General features: G+C 32.4%; 2 long non-coding RNA genes across 3 annotated transcripts; one reads left to right on the forward strand and one right to left on the reverse strand.

Moving 5' to 3' along the window:
* Positions 1–365: 365 nt before the first annotated feature.
* LOC142633252 (uncharacterized) lies at positions 366–13191 on the reverse strand. Its single transcript, XR_012843855.1, has 7 exons — positions 12984–13191; positions 10040–10224; positions 9025–9131; positions 8236–8291; positions 6508–6600; positions 686–745; positions 366–578 (listed from the first exon to the last, which is right to left on the reverse strand). It is a non-coding gene; the product is annotated as an uncharacterized LOC142633252 (long non-coding RNA).
* A 768-nt stretch (positions 13192–13959) lies between these two features.
* On the forward strand, positions 13960–20592 carry LOC142637045 (uncharacterized). Of its 2 annotated transcripts, XR_012844511.1 has the most exons (3): positions 13960–14204; positions 16383–17084; positions 19044–20592. It is a non-coding gene; the product is annotated as an uncharacterized LOC142637045 (long non-coding RNA). The 2 variants fall into 2 exon arrangements; XR_012844510.1 differs by lacking the exon at positions 19044–20592 and having other exon boundaries at positions 16383–17137.
* The last annotated feature ends 265 nt before the right edge of the window (positions 20593–20857 follow it).

Raw genomic sequence — 20857 nt, forward strand, 5'->3', positions numbered from 1 at the left:
TTTCGTAGTCAATGATCACTTGAAACAATATAAGACTTCATCTTTACTTACTATGGCTCAAAACATACTATGTAAGTGTAATTTTATTTGAAATGTAATCAAACATTAAAAGAAACTAAACAATTGTATATCAATTATTGCAAAATATCTAGATGAACAAAAAATATATAACAAATGAATGCTTAGGCAAATATTCCATTTAATATTTTTTGTTTATTCATCTTCTGACTTATTTAAAAAATATTCTCCATATACTTTGTAATCTAGAAGAGTAGATGATATTCATATTCTACATGAGCACAATATGAAGGAAGAAACTCATAACAAACTTTAGGAATAATAATTTAATGATTTAACTATTTTTAGAGATAGTTTTATAACTAAATTCATACAAATAAGTTCTAAACACTCTCTCTCTTGCAAAATTTAAAAACTACTATTCAAGCATAAATAAATAAAGATACAACAACTACCAAAATAGCTTTTACAGGAATATTTCAAAATTCCCAAGGTCTTTATACACAAAGGCAAAACAAATCTCCAGTGTACAACTCCTACTCTCCACTTGAAAATATTATCTGCAAAATAAGAGAATTCATACCTAAAAAATAATTCAATTAGAAGTAAATAAAAGGAATCAGTATATATTTTCTCCTGTTAACGAAGGCTTGCAATTAGTATGTACTTCCCTCCCTTTACCACCTGTCTGAAACAATGGGAAGAATACTTTACATAAATCCATGAACTGCAGGAGATAAAGCAATTATGAAAGATACCATTTATTTCAACACAAAAAAGAAAAAAAGAAAAAAGAATAATCATAATGAATTGAAAAGCAAGAAAAATGGATGGCTTAGGGATGATGATCCAGTATGTTTTGATAATATTGAACATCAATGCAAGAACCTATACGTGACTTTCACTAAACATTACATTTATCATGAATTCTATCCAACGCATGCCAGAAACTTTTAATTCAAACACTTTTCACAACTAAAGAAAATCAAATATGGCTACAAACGATTTGAAAATTTTTTTTTAACTTTATTAGCAAAATATATTAAAAAACAAACATAGACCAAATACAATAGAAACTAATAAGGAACTTCATTAGCACAACTTTCCAATCAAAGCATAGAAGAGTTCAAAAAAAAAAAAAAATGCCATATGTACTGTAAGTGCACAATTGCACCTGGACCCAAAGACAACTACGGGCTCAGGCCCAATGAGCCTTAGACAATAAAATTTGTAGAGCGTGAGCTAGAAACCTAGATTAGAAGTGCTGAGAACTTGATAACGGGCTAAGAGTTACAAACACATGTAGATAACAAAAGATGACTGAAAATAGGCTTCCTCGGACGTAAGCCGAGGACCACTTCTGTATTATTGCTATTTCTTCCTTAGAAATTACAATTCTTAGTTTCTTTCTTTATTGCCGATCCCCCTTTTTTCTGACCTCCACCCCCCTTAAATACTTCCTTCCCTGATACTTTTTGAACAGTGACTAGAAGTTTCAGCCCTACTGTTCAGGGGTCACTTCCCTATTAATGCGGCCAGGGAGGTAGGTGCAGAGCCTTTAATGCGGAGGTGGCAGCCTTTGCACTTGATATTTTCTTTAAAGCTGGTGCATCTAGAAGGTTCAGGGTGTCCCCCTTTAACCATTAGTCTTTCCAGAGTTATGCCTTGACCTTCATAATGAAGTTTTGAGTTCTCTTGGATTTGTCCGAGGAGAAGCTCGTTCTCAGCTGTACCCTCGAATCCTCGGCGTATGGGCCAATTCGTAGAGTTTAATTCTGGAGCAGATCGGCCCTCCATGCTACAGTCCAAAGGCCCATATGCCCATTTGGGTCCTTTTACCCCCCACATGTACTACTAATTATATATGTTATATATGTTTCACATTTATGTAAAAACAGGCCTAATAGATGCATCTAATGAGGGAAACATGAAAAGAAAAATCCTTTGTCAGCTCGAATTTTATTTGCCTTAGTCAAATGAGTTCAATGTTGTTCTAGACAGAGAGACTTTCAAAGGATGTTACAAACCCCTAGAAATTGCATGTTGGAGATAGTGAATTTTTAAAAAAACAATGTAAAGGTTAAAAAAGCCTATCAAACTAATGGTTAAATAGAGACAAATAGAAATGCATATCATTAGTTAATATAAAGACATAATACATAAGCTAAGACATAGGTAGCAAGAACATTAAAAAATCTTATCAGATTAATATGAAATTGAAGTATTTTAAACATAATATACAAAGTTTGAGAAAATGATTTGGCAATTTTTTTGTTATTTGAATCTTAAAACTTTCTCCTGTGTTAAAGCCAAAAGCAGTTCTAATTATAAGATATCACATTAAGGAATCATGAATGAAAAGAAAAGATACCAAGTGTCAAATTTGAAGATAACTACCATAAAAATAAAAAATAAAAACAAAAAACAAAAGAGTCAGCAGTGAAGTTGGATAGAGACAATTAAACATCTTACACTTTTAAAGTGATCAAGCAGACGAGGCATCCAATTCATATTCATTTGTAAGTCCAGAACGTCCTAACTATAAATGAAGCAAGGTGAAAGTGATTGTTGCTACCATTTTGAAATTAAAAAAAAAAAAAAAAGGTAATAATTTCGGTTGCTCAAGTTTTTGCAAACAATTAAATGTTATTGTTCATAACAGAGGGTTGTAGATCATATTAGTTTTATGCAGATTTTAAAAGGGGAAGATGAAAGAAAAAAAAATCACAAAAATTCAAAGAAAAGACAAAAGAAAAGAACCAAATTATCTTAATTAGATACTGATCCAACCACAATTCTTCCAGCATACAGTCTAAACGCATAAATAGTGAAAATCAAGACATTTTGGAAGTAGTTTAACATAGAAACAACTTCGAAATACAAAATAATTTTAACTTAAAAGACATAATGCTATGATGTTACCTGTTTCATTTGGTCATAACTGGCTGGGTTAATAGCATTTACTATATCATTTTGTATTACATTAGGGCCAAGGCTAGTCCAATAATTTTCTTAACAGATTTGTGAAGGACATAATAGCTTACACTCATGATTCTTGTATTTGAATTCAGTCAGCTGTTCAACTCAAAGCTTTGTTGATCTAGGTTAAAAGTGACTTAGAGTAATTAATAAGATGTACAACTCCCCTACTACATAGCTAATTTGTCTTTAACTTGCGCATGCTCAAATATCTAAAGCATTTAAAGAATGTAGATGTTGGTGGTACTAAACGCTTAACTTCCAGGGATTTGTTCACAAATGATGAACATATTATACCAGAGCACTTATTATCTCTAACTAATGCATAAATCATTATGAAATTTGTAATTCTCATACCTTAGTGGGTTTTTTTTTAAGAGAACCATCTATAGCTCACAATATCAATGGAATAAGAATAAAAAATTCTTAAGAAAATATAAATTATGCAGTAAACAAAGAAGGTGCCAAATTATCAATCAGAGTAAGTACTGGCTTTGCAATGCCCCAATTTATACTATCTTCCCTTTGCCCTGCTCTTTATCAGTTATTGGCCAACAATCTCTTCTTTTTTTCTTTTTCTTTTTTTATATATCAATTAACACAAGTCAGAACAAAGCTTAAAATGACATGAGGTCCTGCCATGTGGCGCTCTAAGCTTCCATTTAGTTTTTTAAACTTTTTTCATTAAGTTATTAAACTATTACCTAATAACTTATAGTAACATATTTTTACTATTAGTTATTGATATTGAATTTAGCATTTTTTACCTTTTTTCATTAAGTTTTTTTACTATCACTAATAAATCATAGTAACTTTTTTTTACTATTATATAAATTAGGGCTGTCCAGAGACCCGGCCAACCCGACTCATCCGCCGCCACCGCCGACCGAACCCGACCCGCCGCCGACCGAACCGACTTCTCCGGCGGTCGGAAACGGGTTTGTTCCTTCAAAACCCGAGTTTGGCGAGTCGAACGTCGGTTTTCCTTCTCCAGAATCCGATCAAAACCGATCCGACCGATCTGTGAGATTACCGGCGATATTTGGTAGATCCGGTGAGATTTAAACCATTTTCGTCAAGATCTCGACAAGATTTCACCGGATTTGGCCAAGATCTTGCCGAAAATGGCCTAAATTAGGCCGGATCTGGAGAAACTTCAAAAATTTTCGCCATTTTCATGCCGGATTTTCGCGGTTTTCACGCCTTTTTTCGCCGTTTTCATGCCGTTCTCGCCGTTTTCTGGATTTTCGACCCCGATCGACCTGTCCGCCGTCATCTGATGGTCTGATCCGCCCGATCCGTTCATTCCGGCGGTCGGCGACGGGTGCATTTTTTTGCCACCCAATTCCGGCGGGTCGGTTCTGGGTTGGGCACAAACCCGACCCGGACCGACCCGTGGGCAGCCCTAATATAAATTTAGCATTTTGTACCTCTTTTTATTAATTTTTTTTTACTACTACCCAATAAATAATAACTTCTTTTTACTATTATATAAATTAGCATTTTTTATCACTCAAGCCCAGTTATTACCTTATATGTTATGACCCAAGTCTGACCATTTCCATGTGTAAATCAAATTCAAAACTCTTATCCACTTACAAACTCTCTTCCTCCTCCCCTATATATAGATGATGCTTCTAGAAAATCTCATTCTCATGAATTCATGTCTTCATTTTGTATAGTTAATACTTCTAAAAAATCTCATTCTCATGAAATCATGTCTTCATTTTTCCACCATTTTAATTCAATATGTTTTTGTTTATTAATAATGTTCTATGCAATTTATGCAGACAAATTCTCTTTGTCATCAACCTATGCAACAAAAATATATATAAATCTCGAGATCCCTGAGATTGCTGAAATAATTAACAAGTGCATATTTCTAAATTTTTTAACAAGAAAAAAGTGTAATAAATAGCATATACTATCTCACAAAATGTCATTTGCTTAATATTTTCTGAAAAAAAAAAAAAAAAAAAAAAAAAAAAAAAAAAAAAAAAAAAAATTAATGATAGGAACGGTCAAAAACATGATCCTCTATAATAGATACCAAAAATACATGCAAAACAATTTTCATAGGAAGATTTATCTTTAAAGAATATGTAGACAATAGTAAAGATAAAATGTATTGAATGAGATCCTACGAAATAGGTTTGTTAATCATTTCAAATTATACTCATCATTTACATAAAAAAAATAACAATACATCATATTATTTACATTAAAAAAATAATACATTAATTTCAAAGTTCATTGCAAAATGCGATCTGAGGTAGGGTATTGCATCAATAAATAACATTGATACAACAATGGGTTGGTATTACATTCCGTGCATACTTTGTAAAAGGAATGTCAAACCACAAACAAAATCATTTCAGTGTGCAAAATGTGAAACAAAAAAAAAAACTTTCTATTCCAAGGTTAGAGACACTAACATTAACTACATACTCTCCAAATATTTATAATATATTCATCTCACTATAACTACTATATATATACAATTGCAAACTACTTTAGTTACAAGATTCAAATTGAAGTTTTTGATGCAACTAACAAAACAACTTTTGAGATATTTGATTGAAATGCTGAGAAAATCCTAAATAAATCTACAGGAGATCTTGCTTAAAAATAGACTGAGGTACAATTTATTTAAATTATTTGTAAAAATATTGATATTGTAGAAGGAATCCCATATGATTTGAAAAACAAAATTAGGAAAAAAAAATGGATTTTCCTACTTTATTTGAATGAATTCAATCTAAAGGATGGTTTTGAAAATTACATAGTTGCAAAGATTTTTGATGCACCTTCAAATGACAAAAAGGCATGGAAAAAAAAAATGCACAATCCAATATGTTATATTAATTCTTTTTGTTGCACTATTCCAAAATTAACCAAAAAAATATATAAAAACATTTACAAAAAACTGTCACATCATTGAAATTTAATATGAATGCAAATACCTACGAAAAATCTTAGTGACAAAGTCCAAACTTAGTAAGATCCAATCACGAATCTCTCGGAGCTAATTCATTAGTGATTAACACAAATGATGCTACAAAAGGAAAAGTGATGAAAGCTCAAAAATAAAATACCCTCAACAAGCTTTATAGGAGTCACCATACTACAATAACAAAGCATTGAAGAAAAAAAAAAGATTTCGTAATGAAACTTTTTATTACATCACATAATAAAAATCAATAATATAAAAAGAATTAATATGCTTTGATCAACTTTTGTTATACAATATTACTCCAAAGTTGTTTTAATTATTGCCTATTAGTTGAACAAAATGATTATAAAAGATATGTGTGTACAATTTATAATTGTTACTTTTTATGATAAACTCATTAGTAACAAAATTTTATAATAAATATGCTATAATATCTGCATAACATTTTCAAAAAAAAAATTTACATAACACATTATAATAAGAGGATTGCAAAATTTTTATTAAAAAAAATAGGCTGATTTCAAAAGCCAGTAATACGGTTGTGATTGATTACTTACCTTTGGTGGAGTGAATACAGGAAGTTTTTCATTCTTTTTTCTTCTGAGAAGTTTGTTCCCAAGTTTTTCAACGCCTCCAATTTCATCAATCCACTAAAATGTAAAGAAAATAAAATAAAAAATGGGGATAACTTGTTAACACCAACTTTCACAAAATAAACAAATAAAAGAAAGCATTTCTGGGAAATTCATATTTAAGCCATTAAAAATGGACTACATCATATGATGGCAAAAGTTCTCACATGATAGCAGGAAACATCAAATTCTTACCTGGTTAAGAGTATCACAGGGATATACAACACCCCACTTATATAGGGGTGGACCCCAAAAGTGAGGGATGCACCCCTATGTGAACAGGGTGTTGTATATCCCGGTGATGCAGAATACCACCTCCATTAAATCCTCCCCCCCCCCCCCCCACCAACTTTCCCCCACCCTTTCCTTTATTTCTAAAGGCGTTCTTGTCAATGGTGAATAGTGAAAAGTAATAGTTGATCATTAAAACCATAAATCATGACCCATAATTATCCAACATGAGTTTCATTTCATTCGGGAGGGCAAGTCAAACTTTAAGATCCAACAGAGCATGTAGAGTAGGTAATCCGCAAAAGAAGTTTATTTAAAAGATAAGACCTAAAATGAGTGTCTTTCTACATGAATCTGTATGTTCTTCTGTGAGCACATTGTCACTGATGAACAAATTAATGTGTCATGGCGTGTCACTTCCAGATTTAGCTAACAACTGGCTCAAATTTCCAATCACATCTGTTTAAGTCATAATCAAGTATATCAACCTGATAGACGTAGGTTATCATGCTAGCTTCAGAAGCATTAATATACCTACATGAAAAGCACCAATTTTGAACTGACTTTATCAACTTAATATCTACAATATATTTTGATAAATCAAGACCCTTCAATTGAAAATCCCAACCAATACGACTTTATAAGATAAAAATATTTCCTCATGATCAGTCTGTCAGAACAATGTCATTCACATGTAGCAGAAAAACAGACAAAATAGTGAATAGAATATTTCTAAATAGGCTCATTATATAGTTGAAGAGGTTTGAGTTTGATAAAAGATGTTAATGTGACAGAATATGATCCTTATCCAGCCCATTTTCTGGGATCCTATAAAAATTATAATTATAAAAAAAATTAATGTTTTAGAAGCAGTAACAACTTAAAGGCGGTGGCCTAAATAGAAGCAAATTAAACTGATCCTGTTGAAAATATACCATACACTAAAGTACTTTCTTCAAGTGAGAGTTTGGTGACATCAAGCAAAAGAAAAACATTTCTACTAGTGACTGAAAGCTATATATTGATAACTGTAGGCAATCATACCTACTTGCCAGTTGCCAGGTGTCTGACCAAAATGAAATTTACATGGAGCGCACCTCTCAAACTCCTTTCTCTTCATAAAGTCTCTCATTTTATTTTATTTGTTTTCACCACATTTTAATTCTCATAAATTATATGTCAACCATAAAACATTTGTATATACAGAGTAAAGTAGTGTCTAACTACATTCCAAATAGAAAATAGTTCCCTTTTCACAGAAATTCAACTGAATTCAATAGGTCAAAAGGCTATAGAATTTTACAATCTTTGTGCAAGAAGTCATATAAAACAACAAGCACACACACACAAAAAGAGAGAGAGAAAAAAAAATCAAAATGGGTCAAGAAAGTCACTCACATTTCCAATCGGGATGTAACATACCTTAGAGATTGACCTATCATATGTTCAAGACCTAAGAGCTCCATAAAAGTCCAAAGCTGCCCAATAACCAAAGCAAATACATAAATTAATATCACTACAATAAAAATAATGAAATCATACATTTTTACTCCTGTTCAGCAAGCAAGGAACCTACAAGACATATGTACAAATTGAAATTTTAACTTTTTATCAATGATGAGAACAATAAAAGGCCTCAAATATGCGTGCAAACACTAAATTCCAAGAAGTGTAAAATAGCCTAAACACAGCAGCAGCAGCATATAGATTATATAAAGGAGTGATCCAAATACTTGAGGGAAGAAATTGCTTGGGCCCTATGTTGATTTGATTAAGTGCACATTTAATTACATAAGGAAACATAACACCGTTAGATATCCTTAGCTAACTTTTTCTCTTCATATAACTATCATAACAAAACAATGTGATAAAACATACAATCATGTGACAATAACCATCAAAACTAGCACAAAGAAACCTTAAAAGTAGATAAAATGGTAAAATGAAAAAGAATAAAATATTCAAATTTGACAAGAATCCACAACTTAATGTCTGATGTGAAGAATCACAGTAATGGTGAAAATGATAATATGATATTCACCATAATGTAAAGAAACAATGCAAGCATATTGCCTATATTGGTAAGATACCATAATAGCATTCAAAGTAATGGTTTACAGGATTACCTTCAAAATTCCCATGACTTCCAGCATTATAAAATATCCACAGAAGTAAACAATCCAGAAAGGACATGAAAAGCAGACTAATTACATTGATTAGGAAATTCGTCCACAATTCTTACAACATCATCCTTAGGAATTCCATCTTTCTCATACATCCAGTGAACAATGTTCACAATATCTTCGCGGTTAGGCTGCCTGTTTCACAAAAAATATGTTATAGTAGGGTTAGGTAACATAGTTCCATTACTTCCACGATAAACAGAGTTCTAAATTTACAACAACATTGCCAGTAGTCAATAACATCACTTAAGTATGACAACAGCAAAGAGGGCATTTTGGTCACTTTCTTGGTAATTTGCAGTCACCAAAAGTAGGTAAACGAAGGGATTAAAAATAGAGGCTGGAAAAGATTGAATGTCAAATTGGATTACAGTTACATGATATTCTGAGGCAGAAAGGTTTTCTTTCTTTTTTTCAAAAGAAAAAAGGAAGGGGGGGGGTGGGGGGTTGGAAATGCAAAAACGCCCCCCTAATTTCAAGTCAAAATCAAATTGATCCTTACAGTAATCAGTGATTGCAAGCATTTACATTGGCAAACTAAAAAAAGTTGGAAAAACATTACTCTACAACAACATTGCATTAGAAGTAAAGATGCCACAGAAAATTTAGAGACAACAAAAGACCAATTTACATCACATCTAGCAAGATCAAGGAGATTACATATGACCATTAGAACAACTTCATTGAGTTCTCATTTCTCAGCACCTTAATCAACAGTTACAATTATCCTACATGAACAGTTTGGCTCAGCTTACCACTTCTGAAACATTGCTACATGCTACATGCTACAAAAAATGTATGAGAATGGACAGGAATGAAATGGAATGTCCTTAGATATGACAGAAATATTCCCTTAGTAATGAAAAGAACAACAATGAAAAAAGGAAAAGAAAAAGGCTTTTACTTTACAGAAGGATTTCAATCGACCTGTATATACAGAAAACACTCTTTAGAAATGAATACATTCTCATAATTTTAAATCCTCAATTATCTTGAGATTAAGCCATTTATGAGGTAATGGTTTGATTGTATATTCTGATTACCTCTACCACTTCTTCAAAGCTCTGATGAAGCTTGAAACCAGCCTTAGTGCTTTTCTGACATCTTCTTCTGGAAAACCTTTCAAGTGTGTGCCAATTTCACGATACTCTTTAACCTTTCCTTCCTCTTCCTGTTGACGTCTTCCATGCAGCTCCTTTGTCTTTTCCCGCGGCCATGCTTGCCATTCCTAATCAAAGAAATCGTAGACATTACATGTACTCAACATAACAAGATTGGAGGTTTTATATTCATGATAATGTTATATACAGAATGCACATGGTCTCCCAGTGCTCATAAATCTGGAAATGGACAATAAAGCTAGACCAGTGATTTATTCAACTGAGGGATTAATCATAACTAAAAAAAAAAAACTAATATATTCAAGTTGATTACATCTACGCATTTGCAGCTACAACCTACACTATTTAATACATCAACTTTTATTTTGCAGAACATAGACAATGCAATAATATTCAGAACCAATTTTTCTTAACTCATAATACTTATCAAACAGAAATTGCTTAACTCTCAATAGGCGACAGTGAAACAAGCTTCATCTTTTAACTTGCATGTCAATTGCAATTCCAGAAACATGAAAACACAGATAGCTCAATTTGTAAGCTATAAAGGCATTCTGTTAAGGATGTTATAGATAGAACTTCAAATTGACCGAGAGTCAGTCAACCTTAACTTAAGCTCTAATGAAATTTTTTATGGTAATAGAGATTTAAGTGTAATATAACCCTGCATGATTTAATTTTGCAAACATAAATATTAAATTTGGCATTACTGGCAGAACCTAGTAAAACATTTCCTTGTGAGGTACAAAATGAATCCAACCCACAAATTTTTTGAAGTTTTATTTTTTATTAGAAATTTCCAAATCACTCAAGTCAGGACTAAGTCTAACAAAATCATTGGTCCTTAGGTATCAGCTTGAAAACAAATCAATAAGGACCACTCTAACAAATTTTTTTAGCAAATGCATACATAGAGAAAACCATCAACCATTCCATACTCTCTCTCTCTCCCTCTCTCTCTCTCTCTCTCTCTCTCTCTCTCTCTCTCTCTCTACATATATATATATATATATATATATATATATATATATTACAGAAAAAATTGGTGAATCAACCAAGTCGGTACCCTAACTTCATTGTACATTTACAATAAACAACTAGAATACTTTTTCCTCATGCTGCTTTTTGTAAAAGTAAGGAACAACAAAAGAAAAGGCAGTGTAATCTCCAATAGATTAGGCATTTTTTCACGAGGAAAAAATAAAATCTATTTTACCTACCAAATTTTCTTACACCCTCCAATAATCTCTCTATCATTTTCTCTATTTTATTAAAACTAGTTTTGGTCACACGTGCAAGGCATGTGTGTGATTTGTTACATTAGATAATGATATAATTTGTTATGCTATATTTGATACTGAAATCTAAATACAATATTTATAAAATATTGATTGATAATATTAAGCATGAATTTAAATCCTTCCACATATAAAAAGTATTAAGAATTTTTTTTTTTAAAGAATCAAGACTGTATTATATGATCTATGAACATGAGAAAATCAGCAGCTCTCCAGCCAACACCATCAGCACTTTAGTAGGAAGTAGGCTCAAATAAAGCATTAAGGTCAACATTCTATATATTTGAGCTAGATTGCCCTTGACTATTAGCATCTGACAGTTATCTAATAATGATTGAGCATCCAATAAATATCTAATCATACCATTTCATTCCACAATCATTGAATCCATTTTTTTTCACTTTTTCTCAACACTTTACCCCCCCCCCCCTCCCCCCAGAAAAATTCATCATAAGATTTCAACCAAAAGAATAAAAATAAAAACTGAAACTTATCAATCACATCATAGCTGTTCTAGCGATTACTCTGATTAATCACCTTTGTGAAATAAGGGCATGCATAAAGAAGACAGAAAAGGAATCAAAGGTGAACTTAGTAGTTCAAAGTTCAAACAAGCACCAAAAACAAGCAGTTGATTTCACACAAAATTGTAATACCCATCATCACAATATCTTCACGTAAGGTTGATGCAAGTATTAACAGTATAACTAATTTAAGAGGAAAAAAAATAACCCACATTGCATCACAACCACTGAATTTCAAAAGTCATCTATAAGCAGCAAGTAGAAAGTTAACATACCCCCTCTCCCCTCCAAAAAAAAAAAAAAAACCAAAAAATCAAAAGCAAGTAGAAAGTTGATACACAAAACATAGAATAAAACCAAAATTGTGTTTTCCAACTGAACTGCTATGGAAATATTTTTGTCGGATTTGTATCAGACACATCCAACAAGCGTACAGAAAACATAGCATGGAACAAGTAAATTATTTAAATATTTATAATTCACTAAATTATTGCAAAAAAAAAACCCTTAACCATTTTCTTTGTCATATGAACTTCTCAAATTGGCAATGTATTCATGTCAAACAAGTATCCAACATAATAATTTCATTTACTCAACAGCAGGGATGGAGCTACAGAATGCTTTGGCCCCCCCTCAAAACAAGTGAAAATTCATTTTCATCCTTTGCAGATGAGGCAGATACATGTTCTTTGGGCAATAAGTTGAAGGTCCTTTCATCACAAACTTATGTATCATGAATGTATCATAAGTAAACAAAAAAACAGGCAAAGAGAGCAAATGTGGGTGAAGTTAGTGGTATTGTGTATTCATGGTTCTTTCAGTGTGATAGCCAAATTTACTTTGGACCCCCAAACCAGTTGAGTTTTATAAAATAAAAAAGCAAACAAAATTTAGGTTGCTATGTCTTAGGTTCTTCAATTAAAGAAAGCACTGTCTGTGTCTCATTCCTCCAGCCACCAAACACAACACATTTTACAATTACAACACCAAACTCAATATAGATATTAAGACACAGAAATGAACTTCCTATAAGGTCTCACTCACCTGTAGTACTGCCCATGACATTCACACAGTACAACTCCAGCAGCACACCAGTCTAAGCCTTTGCCTTCTCTAATGAAAGCTCTACAGAGAGAGCTAAAAATGGAGTGACACTCTTTTTCCTTTTCTTCTTCTTCTTCTTCTTCTTCTTCTTCTTCTCCTCTCTCTCACAGTCTGGCTAGTCTTGTTTAGTGTTTACTTGTGTGAGTTAAGTGTCTGTGACACTGTATATGTCAAAGTCAATAAAAGGCACTTTGATAAAGACCAAATAGCCCTCACATGTATTGAAAGACCAAATAGCCCCCACACGTACTGAAAATTTGAAATAGAGATTATCAGAGAAGTGAGAAATATTTTTTTTTTATTTTATATTATTTTAATATGTGATACAGTAAAGTAAAAGTTGAGACGTGTAACTGTTTTTTTTTTTCAAAAATAATTTTATATTTTTTAAATTAAAAAATTTGTTTGACAACTCAAAATAAATAAAAAATAAAAATTATTCTCAAAATTTAATTTGTGAAAGAAACTAAAAATATGTAAAATGCTATTTTTAGTTTTTAATTCTTAAAAGTAAAAAAAAAACACATATTTAATTTAATGAATTTGTTTTATTTAATGAATTAGTATTAGAGTTCAAATTCTAGTAACAACATATTTTTAGTATTTTCTATTTTTTTCTTTAAAAAATTATTTTTTTTAATTTCAACTAACCAAACATATTTTTTATTTTAAAAATACAATAAAATTATTTTTTTTATATTTACAAATTTTTTTAAATAAAAAATAAAAACTGTTATCAAATATAAACTAAGTGGGTTGTTAAATACTATCGTTGGGATGATAAATAGCTTTTAACACGGTAAAGTAGTTTTATTTTTTTTTGAAAAAATAGAGAACTAAACGGTAAGTTCAGTTCCCAACAAAAATACAAAACGGTGAGTTTTGTCTTAAAAAAAAACTTCTTGTTGAACAAACAGAGAAGAAGAAAAACCGAACTTTTTCTCTTCTTCCAGTGTTTTTCACTTTTCACTAATCACTTTCTAGTTTCTTTCTTCCCAAAAACCTGAAACCCAGTTACAGACCCGGGAGAGAGAGAGAGAGAGTTTTCTTCCACGGTGTTTTTTATTTTGATTTTTTTAATCCTAAACCTGTTTCTTCTCCCCAAACCCCAGCCACAGATCAGACTTTGTGTTGACTTGCGAATTTGGGTCTTGATATTGGGTAAGCTTCTCTTTTTTTTTTTGACTGATTAATTGTTTGTTTACGGATTTGGGTCTTGATTTTTGGTTTAGCTTGTGTTGTTTTGACTGATTAATTGTTTGTGGATTTGGGTCTTTGATCAGTTGTAATTTCAAAACTTGTTGATGAAAAACTAGACACAACTTTTTTGTGTTCTCATGCCAATTTCCTGTTATCTTTCTTCATCATAAAAGTGATATTGCCATGTGATTGCTACTGTGTGCACAAAGGTAAATTCACACTACACTGCTAAGGCTGTGTTATGTAAACTGGGCATGGCTGCTATTGTTTACCATATTTAGCTAGTAAATGCTTGGGTATATTGTTAAATCTGAAGATGCTATTGTCACCTTCATCAAGTGGGATTTTATAACTCAAGTCGAGTTTTGCAACAGGGTGAAGTTTTCACTGTTAAACAAAGAGCACTCAAAGGGTCCTCTTCTTTTATTCACTTCATTTTTTTATATATACAAATATACTGTTTTAGGTCTCTTTGTAATATAGGACAATAAGGATAAAAAAGAAAGAAAAGGAAATAGATTTTATAGATTTAATACAAATTAAGAGATTTAATGGGAAAGATGTTAGATATTTGATTACGTAATATCAATGAGAGATTTTAGTGGGTTTAAGAACATCAAATCATGGTAACAAAAAAAAAATTACTACAAATCAAAAGGTTTGATTTTAATAAGTCAAAAAAATTAATTAGGAAATATTTGGTATATTGGTTGATGAGATTTAGATACTCTTTGGATCTCCCAATACTTAGTTTGGATTAGTCCGTCATAAATCTTTTTATGAATGGGGTAGCAACCTAACTTGATATGTTTTTGGCACTCTTAGAAGATGTGATTACTAGTAATGTGGAGTGCTGCTTTGTTGTCACAATAAAGTCACATAAGGACATTTTGGATGCTGCCAAGGTCCCTGAGAAGCCATTGAAGCAAAATGAGTTCACATGTCGTAGAGGCCAATGGAACAGTATTTAGCTTAAGTAGAGGAGCAACAGGTACTAGTTTGCTTCTTGGTCTTCCAAGAGAAATTTAATTTTCGGGGATAGATGGAGTAGTTGGGCATGTACACCAATCAAAACCACAATAGGCCATAAGATGGTTGAATGACACAAAAGACAAGAGAGTACCTTTGTTGGAAGCAGACTTCATTTATGCTAAGACTCTATGAGTAGCATTAAGAGAGAGAGAGAGAGAGAGAGAGAGAGAGAGAGAGAGAGAATTTTTTCCAGTGTTTTTTACTTAAAAAAAAAAAAATCATAAATCACTTTCTTCTCCCCAAACCAAACACCAGCCACAGACCCGAGGTAGATCAGCCTTGTGCTGAATTGGATCTTGACTTGTGGATTTTGGGTAAGCTACTAAGCTTCTGTTGTTTTGACTGATTAATTGTTTACAGATTTGGGTCCTAATTTTGGGTAAGCTTGTGTTGTTTTGACCAATTAATTGTTTGTCAGCGGATATGGGTCTTGATTTTGGGTAAGCTTGTGTTGTTCTGACTGATTTTTGTTTTCGGATTTGGGCCTTGATCAATTGTAATTTGTTGATTAAAAAATAGAGTCAACCCTTTCTGTTCTCATGCCAATTTCCTTTTATCTTCCATTATCATAAAAGTGATATTGCCATTTAATTGCTACCACATGCACAAAGTTAAATTCACACTACTTTGCTGAAGCTGTATTATGTAAACTGGGCATGGCTGCTACTGTTTACCATATTTGGCTTCAAAGAAATGCTCAGGTATACAGGGCATGTTAAATCTGAAGATGTCATTGTCACCTCCATCAAGTGGGATGTTAAAAATCGAATTGAGTTTTGCAACAAGGTGAAGTTTTCACTGCAAAACAAAGACTTATGTCCAAATTGGAGCACCTCTTGTAAAGTTTTCAAGAACTGAAGATGATTTGCTGTTGGGTTTTGTTTGAAATTTCTTTGTAGTTCTTCTCTGATATTTTATATTGCTGCTATCTGTACTCGTAGTGCAGTGTACGAGAGGATCTGCTATTCTGCTGTCCTGTTCTGCCTTGTGGGTTGCTGTTGTTCGTGTGGTGCACAGTTGCACCAAGTTGTAGAACTTGCATTCATTTTTCTTTAGTAATGAATTATCTCTAATTCATCTAAAAAAATTCACACTACATTCTTGCAGAAACAGAAAAAAGAGGAAGAAAGAACTTGGAAAGCTAAGGAAAAGAAGAAGAGAGAGAAATCCCAAAGAAACAACCAGTTGTTGCTCCTTTGCTCCTCTGTGTCTTGCAACCATGGCTTGTTCCTCTGCTCCATCCTTATCGGTCCTAGCTGCTTTGCTCTTGAGTTTAGGCATTGCACTGGTCTTACCTCAATTAGTTGTGTGTTGCAACCATGACTAATTCCAAGGGCCCACAAAACTTTGATCCATCTTTATCAACCCCAACATTGACATATGAATACGAGGTCTTTGTTAGTTTACGTGGAGCCGATACCCACACAAGCTTTACTGCCTATCTCTTTGCTGCTTTAGACCGTAAAAGGATTGTTGCATATAGAGATGACATAAGCCTCCCAAGAGGGGGAGAGATTGGACCCGAGTTGTTGAAGGCAATTGAGACTTCAAGGATTGCAGTTGTTGTGTTCTCGAAAAGCTATGCTACTTCGAATTGGTGCTTGGATGAGCTGGTGAAGATAATGGAATGCAAAAGGGTGTTCAACCAAAGTGTGCTGCCTATTTCTATAATGTGTCTCAATCTGTGGTGTTAGAACAGAAGTGAGTTTTTGCGGAGGCACTCCTGAATGGCCCTGTCGACAAGGTGAACAATTGGAGAACTGCAATGACGGAGGCCGCAAACTTGGCGGGCTTTCATTTGGAACATCGGTAATATTGTATTACATATGCTTTCTTTTAATAAAAAGATAAAATAAAATAAAAAGCTCACAGTTTATATAAAATAAAAAATAAAAAAGTATTTTGAAAAATATATATATGTATAATCTATAATAATTTATATAAAACCGCTGAAGCAAATTAACTTTTAATTAGCCTTATGAAAGTTTGCTACATTAGTTCCAACTTTTGTCTAACCTTACGAAATTTTTACTCAAAATTTTTTTTGGGTTAGCTTTAATGGCCTCACAATGTTTCAATTTAAAAAAAAAAAGGAAAAAAAAAATAGAATAGAATATATGGTACAATATGCAAATACAATTACAATAAATGCCCAATTAATGCTAAAATATATAGTTTTATATACAAATGCAATCATAATATATGTCTATTAATAATACAAATTTCATATGACCAACTGGTTTTGTATAATTTAAAGTACATAGCACATGACTAACGTTTATCAGTCTATGCTTTTTTCAATTACCAAATTGTCAAAATGGCATTGCAAAAAGAGTTTCTTTGTAGACTAGGTGTTGGCGGAACCAAACATTAGGATTGTGTAGAACATATATTCCTCCTTGTTGGGTGGGAATGGTTTCTCTTTGTGCGGTATTCTAAGAAGGAGAATGCTATGTCTGATAATGTAGCAGTTGGAGTGTGCTGTGTTGGTATGGAGAGGGGAAAACACAATATGATTTTAGTGTGCTAGACATCTTTATTGGCAGTATGACCCTAATATGAAAAACTTGTTATTACTTTTAGCAGTTTAAGTTGACATGTGCAGATTTTTTAATGAATTTGTTAAAATTAATGGTCTGGTGTAAAATTTTACAGAGTCTTAACTGTTAATGTGCTATTCTATTAGATTCAACCATGGGAGGTCAGGTAGGACAAGTAGGGCTTTTTATTAGGATCTTTATGTGTATGGATTAATCTCTAGTAAAATGTGTTTAAAATTAAAAATGGCATATATTCAAGTTCTTTGAAAAATAATTGGAATGTTATTGTCAACTGTGATTTCTCATATATTCATGTGTTTGTTTGTCAATTATAAAAGCTGATTCTATTGTAATTAATACAGAAATTAATTTTAACATATTTCATATTCTAGAGTAGATAGCCAATAGAAGTATTCAATCACATGATTTTATTTTATTTTTATAACGCAAATCCCCCGCGGTGACTTTGTTGTTGTCATAGGTGTAATTTTTAAAATACTGAGTGTGTTGGTGCCTTTTATTCAGAGATTGAAAGTATTTCAACTGGTGGTGCAGTTACTATTGATTATGAAATGTGTTACCTTGTATTCTGTTACGTGTTGAGCAATGTTAATTAAGTACCTACTTGGCCCTTTTTTGACCCATTTTCCTTATTTAGTTAATATGTTACTACAATTCAATAATACATAGTTTTGGTCTTTCAATTACTTAGATTTTTATTGTTGGATGATGCTTCTGTTTATTTTAAAGCTCTCTCTCTCTCTGTCTCTCTCTCTCTTGTTTGTTTGTTTGTGGAGAACTCAAAAGGGCTTCCAAATCCACGATACAGGGGAGCATAAACTGTTGTTTGTTTGTTTGTGGAGAACTTGAAAGGGCTTCCAAATCCACGATATCGGGGAGCATAAACTGTTGTGCGAGTTTGAGGAAGTGACAGATGTTGATAGAGTGATTTTATTTATAAACTTTTGTTATTAATCTTGATGATTTTTTCCTTTGATTTATTAAGATATTTCTATAATTTGATGATGAAATTTTAAAATCATATATAATTTGTGTGCGTATATTCAATAAAAAGGGGAAAAAAAATAATTAAATTACTAATTTGATACTTTATGTAAAAAGAAAATGTATTTTGGCATTTCATTCCATTTTTCGTAGCCCATTTATTTTTATTTTATGATCACTAACTTCTATTCTTTTATATATAAAAAAATAATTGTGGGTGCAGTCCAGAGCCAGAATTTATAGAAGAAATTGTCGAAATCATTTGGAAAATTCTATGAGGGCGTTTGGATGCAGCTTATTGCTGCGTCCACGTTTTGCCCCTTTGTTTTTTCTTTTTTTTTCGCTGCTGTGGGGACAAGCGTGCAGTGCGCGTACTGTGCGTATATTGTGCATGTATTTTTTTAGCAATTTTTTATTAAAAGTGGGTCTTACAGTATTATTTACTCATTTAAAAATTTTTTTGTTACAGTATTTTTAATTTTTAATTTTCAGCAATAAATTTTATCCAAACGGAGTTGGAATCGCCTACCAGTACCATTCCACCCTGTCGTCAGAACGATGTTCCTGGTCAATGCTCTTCATTAATTATCCCGCAAAAAGGTGTTTTGTCGGGTCAAAATGCTATTGCTCAGCGGATCTACCTTTTTTTTTTTTTTTCCCCCACTTTAATTTGCACATGACCTTGCCCACTTTTTTAGCGGAGAACTCGCCACTCAAAATAATAAAATAATAAAAAGTCCCTTCTTTCAAGTCCATTTTACTATTTCTTCACGCCGTTACTTAAAAAGTCTTCGTAATCCCTTCAAGAGTCAGCGGTCCCGTTTTACGCGAGTTCTTCGTCTTCAACTGCTACAAACAAAGCCGAATCGTCCCTTAGACGCCATTGCAAGCGAATCCCATTCCTCGTCCCGTCGATCCATCCCTCTCCCTCCTTTCGTTCCCCGCTTTATTCATCGCCATTGCTCATTGTCATCCTCTTTTTCCGAATCATGATTTCTGTTCTTTTTACCAAATTTCTTCTTCTTCTTCTTCTCCTTCGCACAATTCAATTGTCTTACTCTGTTTTTTCGCCTGTCCTTAATTTGTCTCTCTTTCACTAAAATTTTTGTTTTGTTTTGTTTTTTGTTTTTTTGAGAAGACCATTTTTATTGTTTCTAAGTCAGGGGGTCCAATGCAACAGCAGGTATCTATACTCTCTTTTTTTAGCTCAAGAAAGACAGTTTCCTGGATCCTCTTTTTTAGTCTGACATTTGTTAAAATTAAGAACGTGCACTTTTTTTTTTTTAGTATGATTATTGCATAATTTATGTTGGTTAGAGAAATTATCATCTTAATTATTTTGTTACTGCTATTCAGAATTAGTTATTTGGGATCCACCCCTCCCTTTGTGAAAATATGCATCACTTCCTTCCACTTCCACCTATATGCTAGAAGGAGATGTGGAAGCTATTTAGACTTCTGTTTCTTTCATCGTTTTGTACATTATTTAATTGCTACATTATTGTAATCTTTAGTAGAAGTTGAAACAATAGCTCATGCATTTGATAGAGTGAGTGCTTGCTTGGTACTTGGTACTTGGTACTTGGTACTCCAATCAATCATTCAAACAAAGCTTTAAAACAAGTTCAGGCCTCTACAAAATTACCAAATTGGGGCATCTATCGCAACAAGAAGGAGATCTAGATTTAAAAGTAGCTAGGTTATATACAATACTAAGCCACTAATATTCAAACTATAACTATAGCTATATATATGCAACCATAAAATTTCTACTCAAAATTATGTTACTGTCTTTTACTTGTTTTTTCTTTTGTTTCTGGAAAATCCCTCTTTATATATATATATGAGATAGTGAGAGAGAGAGGCTTAAGTTATACCTAGTATAACCTTTGTGAACACAAGGAAGTTGCCCCAACGCTTTACTTTCTAGGATCATAACTTACTTTCTAGGATCATAACAAGGCTTAAAAATATGGGTCTTTGATTCATTCTTGAGATTAAATAAAGGATCTTGTCAACAAATATCCTTAAAGCATT

Source organism: Castanea sativa, chromosome 5 (genome assembly GCF_040712315.1).
Source record: "Castanea sativa cultivar Marrone di Chiusa Pesio chromosome 5, ASM4071231v1".
Taxonomy (NCBI): domain Eukaryota; kingdom Viridiplantae; phylum Streptophyta; class Magnoliopsida; order Fagales; family Fagaceae; genus Castanea; species Castanea sativa.